The 8781-nt window shown below is 37.5% G+C and overlaps 1 pseudogene; it reads right to left on the bottom strand.

Moving 5' to 3' along the window:
• Nucleotides 1-2808: 2808 nt before the first annotated feature.
• Nucleotides 2809-3214, bottom strand: LOC127686778 (NADH dehydrogenase [ubiquinone] 1 beta subcomplex subunit 7-like; annotated as a pseudogene).
• Between the last annotated feature and the right edge of the window lie 5567 nt (nt 3215-8781).

Consider the following 8781-nt stretch of genomic DNA (forward strand, 5'->3'; position numbering starts at 1 on the left):
ATGTTCTATAAATATTGCTGCAAATGCTCTATAACTGTCAAAATGCAAGTCTCTGGACATTTAGTCTATGAATTAATGGCATAGCTCCTGAACACTATAGATATAAGAGGGATCTTAATGCCTACAGATCATGTGTGCACATGATATTTGTAGTTTGCTCAATACATGAATGACCTCTTAAAAGAGGAATAAAACAGATTTCCTTCTGATAAAGTACTTGATTTTAAGACACCATCAACCATATTTGTCTACAGACAAATAAGAAATTACAGATGTTTTAAATCTGACAAAACTGTTAGTTAGATTTCTGTTACTGTGTGTTCCCTGCTAGCTCACCATTATTTTGGCTCTCCTGATCTAAAGAAAGAACGTCACAAGGTCAATGAGATCATTATTCTCTCCTTTGTAAGATCAATGTTTATTTTTAATTTGAGGCTGGTAAATAAAGCTTTAATAGGATTTTAATGGCATGTTGGACACACTTCAGTGTCCAGAGATGTGGCATCATATTCTGGATTGTCATTATCTAGATTAATTATCAATACCAGACAGTATCATTAGAGTAATGTGAAAATGGGAGAGGTTGTAAATGAAGTTTTTCCTAGGCAGAGGGAACAGAGTATCACAGCACTTCATAAGCATTTATTGAGTGCTTGCTTTTAATTCTTTTTGCGAAATGTGCATTTTTTATTATTGTGAATCTTTCTAATGTAATTCAAGAATGCATTTAGCTTGTTTAAGTTTTAAGATCAGTTTATCCTTTTTAAGTATAAAAACATTTCCAAATGCCCTACTGTATGTAAAGACTAAAGAAAAACACCCTGTCATTTGGTTTTTTCACGTACACAAAGAAGTGATTTAAGTGTGGTTAAGGCAAAACTTTTGCATAATTGACAAAGCTCACTCACAGCTTGGATCAGTTTGAAATTTTATTAAGCATCAAAAAGAGAACATTTAAAGAAAACATGTTTTGTTTAGCTGCACAACATGTATTTATTCTATAATATCTGAAAAATAACATGCCATACTTTGTGTCAATTATGCCTGTTTGCCTTTACATAATCAGAAAAGTACATATTTTTGGCATCTGTACAATTTATATAATATTGAGTTTGTGGTTTAAAAATCTTAGAAATATGAAAAACAAATAACTGGGAAGATTACTTCAGCTTTTGGAGGCAAACGTCTCTATTTAATTTTGTGAAATTTAAGTACATCAATTATTAAATCCATTATTACTTTATGTACTCCATGGAAAGGAAAAGTATACCAAAGTACAGCTTTTAGTGCTGAACTATAGGGTAATGCGTTCTCTTTGAAGACATTTTAAGTGGCAATTGTACTCAGCATACATAGTTTTAACAATGCAACTGAAAGGGTGACATTGAGAGTGCCTATGACTATCTTTAATCACAGACTGCCATGGACAACTATGCCACCCCTGTTGTATGACTACAAGTGATCATAAAATGAATCCTGATTCCACTGATGTGAAACAAGATGTAAAAAAAAGAAAAGAAATAAGAGAAAAGAAGAGAAAAGAAAAGAAAAGAAAAGAAAAAATGAAAGTTTTTGTTTAAAACTTTTTTGAGCAAGTTCTCCCCTGCTACTTTCATGCCAATGGTTGTCAACCTCGGGGTGGCCACCCCAATGTAGTTGAAGGACCTATCCACAGAAAACACAAATATTGGCATTATGATTCATTGTATTAGTAAAGTTAGAATTATAATGTAGAAATGAACATAATTTTATGATTGTGAGGTCACCAAAATATGAGGAACTGTATTAAAGTGTAGTAGCATTAGGAAGTTTGAAAACCAAGGTTTTATGCTGTTTGATATGCAAAATAGAATTAGATATTTAAATTCTTAAAATAGGGTTTTACAAACACCATGTACAATTTATGATGGTAAAAACAATGAAAAACATTCTTGAAAGTTGATGACAAAACAATGTTTAAAAATTAAAAAGAAAGGGGTGACAGAGCTTAAATGAGAAGCCATTTCAATAATTTAACCATAAAAAAAACTATATATACTTAAAAAGAAATAAAATAAATAGTTAAAAATGTAATTGACAGTGCAGATTTAAAACTGTGAGCTGAGTTCCTTTGTTTCAGGATGAGTAATTTAACTAGATCAGAATCAATGAGATGGTGGTGTTTAGAAGTGTTTGACAAGTGCTTTAGTTACCTTTCTATTGCTATGATAAAACATCATGCCCAAAGCAACTAACAAAAGAAAGGATCTACTTTGTGGTTTACAGTTTGAGAAGTTTAGAGTTCAAGATGGTAGAATAAAAAGTGCTAAGTGAGCTCACATCTTGATCTGAAAGGACAAGAGAGAGGGAGGGAGGTATGGGGCATTAGAAATGATGGGGAAAGGGATCAAAGCCTACCTTCAAAGACATACTTCTTCCAGCAAGTCACACCTCCTAATCCTTCTAAAAATTTCTCCATCTGGGAACCAGGTATTTAAGGAACTATGGCGGGAAATATTATACAAACCACTACAAGTGGCTTTTTTAAATCTAGCCCTAGGATGCTTTTGTTCATTAATTAGAATAAAGTGATGATTTTAGTGAATAAAAATATGAACTACTTTACAAATATAGGGGAAACTAAAAAAGAAGTATCAATTGAATGGGAAGAAGAGGTGGAAAAATTTTATGGATAAGTTGCTGTTTCCTCTTCTTGAGGCAATATTCGAATTCTGAATTAACCCAGAGTTTTTTGATTATTTGTTTTTACTTGTTTTTCAAAGCAATAGTTAAACATCACTGATAGGTCCACAGGCTGGCTGGTAATCCCTATAGGGCCACCTCAGGGCCCTCCTATCCATCTCCCTGGCCTTCGGCTACCTGTGCTTCCTTCACTTCCCTCTGCTTCTTCCTTTGGAGGAGTCGCCACTCATGTTCAAACTCCTTTCATGTGCTTCATGTAGTTCAGGTGCTCTCAGTAGTCCCAGTCATGCTGCTCTTGCTTGCAGGCCAGAAAGCTGGGGAAGCTGTCTCAATTGCACTTCAGCAGCCAGAAAAGGTAGTGGGCACAGTACTAGCTGTGTCAGCTGGGCATCTTTCATCTCTTGTTGTGTGACCACCATCACTTGCTCCTTATGTTCTATAAAGCCGTAGTCCGGAGGTAAGCGGGGCATCATCCAGAGTCAGGCTCCACCGAGGCATCCCATAGACAGTACCTTGTCGAGTACGCCCCCATGGCTACACTGTCTTACCCAGCAGTAGCAGCCAGAGTCCCTGCGCTCTCATCTGGAGCCCCTTCAGTGTCTTCCGGTCATCTCCAGAAAAATATTTTTACAAGAAGAGAATTGTCCAACAATAAATTGTTTATGCTTCAGGGGATATCTTAGGTATGGACTCCAGGGCTAAAAAATATTCCCAAAATTTCCTCAGAGCTGCAATCAAAAGAAAGGTCTCTTTCCATCTTCTGAGTTCTTCTTCAACTTCTTTCTTCAGAGACTTGAAGTTCTTGTCATAAATATTTTTACTTGTTTGGTTAGAGTCACACCAAGATATTTTATATTGTTTGTGACTATTGTGAAGGGTGTTGTTTCTCTAATTTCTTTCTCAGCCCATTTATCCTTTGTGTATAGGAAGACTACTGATGTGTTTGAGTTAATTTTATATCCGACCACTTTGCTGAAGCTGTTTATCAGCTGTTGGAATTCTCTGGTTGAGTTTTGGGGGTCCCTTGAGTATACTATCATATCATCTATAAATAGTGATATTTTGACTTCTTCCTTTCAAATTTGTATCCCTTTGACCTATTTTCATTGTCTAATTGCTCTAGCTAGAACGTAAAGTACTATATTGAATAGATATGGAGAAAGAGGGCAGCCTCGTCTAGTCCCTGATTTTAGTGGGATTGCTTCATTTCTTTCCATTTAGTTTGACTTTGACTACTGATTTCTGTATATTGCTTTTACTATTCCTAGGTATGGACTGTCAATTCCTGATCTTTCCAAGACTTTTAATATGAAAGCATGCTAAATTTTGTCAAATCCATGCTTGTGAATTGGTAGGATTAATATTGTAAAAATGGCCATCTTGAGAAAACAATCTACACATCATTGCAATACCCATCAAAATTCCAACTCAATTTTTCCTAAGTTAGAAAAGCCAATTCTCAAATTCATTTGGAATAACAAAAAAAACCCAGGATAGCTAAACATTTTCTCAACAATAAAAGAACTTCTGGGGGAATCAGTATCCTGGTTCTCAAGCAGTACTGCAGAACAATAGTGATAAAAATCTGTATGGTATTGGTACAGTGGCAGGCATGTACATCAATGAAATAGAAGTGAAGACCCAGAAATGAACCCACACAACTATGGTCACATGATCTTTGACAAAGGAGCTAAAACCATCCAGTGGAAAATAAAAAGATAGCCTATTCAACAAATGATGCTGTTTTAACTGGTGACTAACATGCAGAAGAATGCAAATTGATCCATTCTTATCTCCTTGCACAAAGCTCAAGTCCAAGTGGATCACAGACCTCTCCATAAAACCAAACACATTTAAACTAATAAAAAAGAAAGTGGGGAAGAGCCTAGAGCACATGGCCACAGGGGAAATTTTCCTGAACAGAACACCATATCTTATTCTTTAAGATGAAGAATTCACAAATGGGACCTCATAAAATCACAAAATTTCTGTAAGGCAAAGGACATTGTCAATAGGACAAAATGGCATCAGCAAATTGGGAAAAGATCTTTACCAACCCTACATCCTACAGAGGGCTACTAATATCCAAGATATACAAAGAACTCAAGAGAGCCAAATAACCCTATTTAAAAATGAAGTACAGAGCTAAACAAAGAACTTTCAAATGAGGAATATCAAATGGCTGAGAAGCACCTAAAGAAATGTTCAACATCCTTTCTCATCAGGGAAATAAAAATCAAAACAACCCTGAGAATTTACCTCACACCAGCAGGATGGCTAAGATCAAAAACTCAGGAAATAGCTGGTGCTAGCAAGGATGTGGAGAAAGAGGAACACTATTCCACTGATGGTAGTATTGCAAGCTGGTACAATGACTCTAGAAATCAGTTTGATGGTTCCTCAGAAATCTGGCCATAATACTACCAGAGGATCCTGCTATGCTACTCCTGGGCATATATCTAAAGGATTCTCCAACATGTAAAAGGACACATGTTCCACGATGTTCATAGCAGCAGTTTATAATAGCCAGAAGCTGTAAAGAACACAGATGTCCCTCAACAGAGGAATGGTTACAGAAAATGTGGTATATTTACACAATGGAATACTACTCAGCTATTAAAACCAACGAATGCATGAAATTCTTAAGCATAGGGATGGAACTAGAAAATATCATCCTGAGTGCAGTAACCCAATCACAAAAGAACACACACTGATAAGTGAATATTAACCCATTAGCTTAGAATACCCAAGATATAATTCACCGACCAAATGAAGCTCAAGAAAAAGGAAGAACAATGTGTGGATACTGTGGTCCTTCTTAGAAAGGGGAACAAAATACCCACAGGAGGAGATAGAGAGACAAAATGTGGAGCATAGTCTGAGGGAAAGACCACCCAGAGACTGCCCGTTCTAGGGATCCATATCATATACAGTTACAAAACCCAGACACTATTGTAGGTGCCAACAAGTGCTTGCTGACAGAAGCCTGATATAGCTATCACCTGGGAGGCTCTGCCAGTGCATGGCAAATAAAGAGGGGGATCCTCTCAGCCAACTGTGGAACTGACTATGGAGTCCCCAGTGGAGGAGCTAGAGAAAGGACCCAAGGAGCTGAAAGAGTTTGCAGCACCATAGGAGAATGATTTGAGCCACCCAGTACCCCACCCCAGAGCTCCCAGGGACTAAAACACCAACCAAAAAGCACACATGGAAGGAGCCATGGCTCCAGATGCATATGCAGCAGAGGATTGCCTTGTTGGATATCAAAGTTAGGAGAGGCCCTGGTTCCTGAAAAGGTTAGATGCCCCAGTATAGGGGAATGTCAGGACAGGGAAGCTAGAGTGGGTGGATTGGTGAGTAGGGGAGGGTGGATGGGTTAGGGGATTTTAGGGGTGGGAACCAGGAAATGGGACATTTGAAATGTAAGTAAAGAATTTATGTAATTAAAAAAAAAGAAAAAGAAAAGAAATGTCTCCCATTCAACTGGCTGGTCAATTTTTGAAGGAGGAAGAGAGGTGGAAGGGGAGGAGGAGGGAGATCTCAGTCCTTTGTAGAACACATGCCTTTCCCCTTAATGCTCAAGGATCTTCTGAGAGAAAGGAAAAAATGAGTGTAAGGTAAGATGGGAGAGGAGTTTAAATAAGCAGAATTTACCACATGTAATAGTCCAACTGTATTTATCAACTCACAGGAGTTGGGATTGTATGCCTGTCTAAGACCTGTGCAAAAGTAAACCACATGAAATACAAATGTGGAGGAGACACTAAATCCCAGTAATGTTTCAGGAGTATTGATATTTATAGCTGCTGTGAGAGGGAGTCAGTGTTCATCAGTCCTGTGATCTTTCTGGTAGGTCTACCATACTCCAGAAGAGGCTCCACTCCCAACATTGGAGGCTAACACACATTGGTAGGCTCAGTGGAGGAAAATAAGAGAGGATAATGAGAAGGGGGTAGGTGAGGAGGTGAGAGTGAGGGGACTGCATGTGAAGGGGTTTAAAGAGGGGGATAAATGTGATAAAAATACATCAGAGGAAAATTACAAAGAATTAGTATGTCTGTATATATTTTAAAATATTATCATTATAACTTAGTTTACTGATTTCTTCTTTCATATATTCAAAATCTCTCTGTCTCTCTTTCTTTCTCTCTGTATCTATTCCTTTCTTTGTTTTTTCTTTCTTCTTTCTTTCTTTTAATAAGGTATCTCTGTATAGGTCTGCCTATTCTGCAACTAGCTCTATAGACCAGGGCGGCCTTGAACTTACAGAGATCCACCTCCCTCTGCCTCCTGAGTGCTGGAACTAAAGAATTGTGCCACCAGTGCCTGAGGTAATATATTTTTAAAGTTAATAAAATGCACACTAAGTGGCCATGGTATTAAAGCAACCATTAAGGGCTTAGTGTTATACTCATATTTCCATATATTTCTTACCTGTCACCAAAGAATGTTCTTTCTGGAATAAATGGAAATTAACAGAAAATATCATAACTGGTCAATGTGCAGTGAATTGAAAAAAATTCTGGGCAGTGCTCAGCCCTAGCAGGTACATCTCCATCACAGCCCCTCCTTCTGAGATTTAGGAATCTGTGGCAGAGATTGATGAAATAATTATAAGGCCCAGAGGAGGTAATAATTGCAAGAAAATTATATTTTATAGACACAGCAGGATATATTCACATATAAACACACAGTGGTGATGACTGCATGCATACATTCTGAGCAAGGTAGAGACAAATCTTCTAGTGTGGCGAGGAGATGTAGGCATAAAGTCCTACTCCTGTTGCAGCAACTGTTGATAACTGATAGCTGCTGGGAGAGGGAGAGTCAAAGTTCTTTCGGGTATTCTCCATGATAGGTCAACTGTGTGTCAGTGCATGGTCACATACCCTATGGGTGACAAAAAATTTTACTGACTCATTAAAGTCAAACAAATGAGATCACAAAAGTGAGCTGATTTAGAAAGGGTTGGTGAATAAGGGGAGAATTTGGGGATAAAGGTTATTCAATTGGTTGCATGGAGTTCTCAGAGAAATGAAAAAAATAAATTCAAAAAGTAAATGGTGGCAGGGCAGTGGTGGCACACACCTTTAATCCCAGAACTTGGGAGGCAGAGGCAGGCGAATTTCTCAGTTCGAGGCCAGCCTAGTCTACAGACTGAGTTCCAGGACAGCCAGGGCTGCACAGAGAAACCCTGTCTCGCAACACCCCCCCCCAAAAGTAAATGGTAACCTGAACACACTCATGGGTACCTATAATCTCATCATGTTGGAGGTGAAAATAGGTGGGTCAGGAGATCAAAGACATCCTCAGCCAAACTGAATTCCAGGCAAAACTGAGCTACAAGAAAACTTGTCTAAATATGTATGTGTATGTGTATGCATTTGCATATGCATATGTATATGTGTATGTGTATATGTAGTATATGTATATGATGTATATGATCTATATGTAAATATATGTATATGTATATGATGTGTATATATATATATATATATATATATAAATACACATACACAAATACATATATAGAGAGAGAAGAGAGAGGGAGGGGGAGCACATAGATAGATAGGAGACAAAGACAAAGACAAATAGACATATGTGTGCATGCATACACACACTCCCCAAAGCAAAAAATGAATAAAGTTTTTATTTGAACTGTAGAACTAAATAAAATTTGCCTTCTTATTACAGCAGAAGCAAACTTAGACTAGTGTTAATGTGCTTACCTCATGGCTCTGTGCTGTAGATTACTAGGCTGTGTGCATGGAAATTTTGCTGAGCCTCCTTATGCTAAATAGTATTATCTCATAATTGCACACAAGCTTGAAAGCTTCCCCATAACCCTTAAGTAGAACCAGTAACTAAATAAAGAAGCCATGTTCCTGTCCCTTTGCTATTTTAGTGAGAATTGGAACATGTTCTTCTTACAAAGCATATCCATATGGAAAGGTCCTAGCGAATAGAATATTGTTACAATAAGAAGTCCACGTGGCATGGATTTAAATAATCTGTATATGGATCAAAATTATGGATTTTTTAAATTAAGTAGAGTCATATCATTTCGACCCTGTTACTCCTCCTTCCCAATTCTCCCTT

Source organism: Apodemus sylvaticus, chromosome 6, assembly GCF_947179515.1.
Source record: "Apodemus sylvaticus chromosome 6, mApoSyl1.1, whole genome shotgun sequence".
Taxonomy (NCBI): Eukaryota; Metazoa; Chordata; class Mammalia; order Rodentia; family Muridae; genus Apodemus; species Apodemus sylvaticus.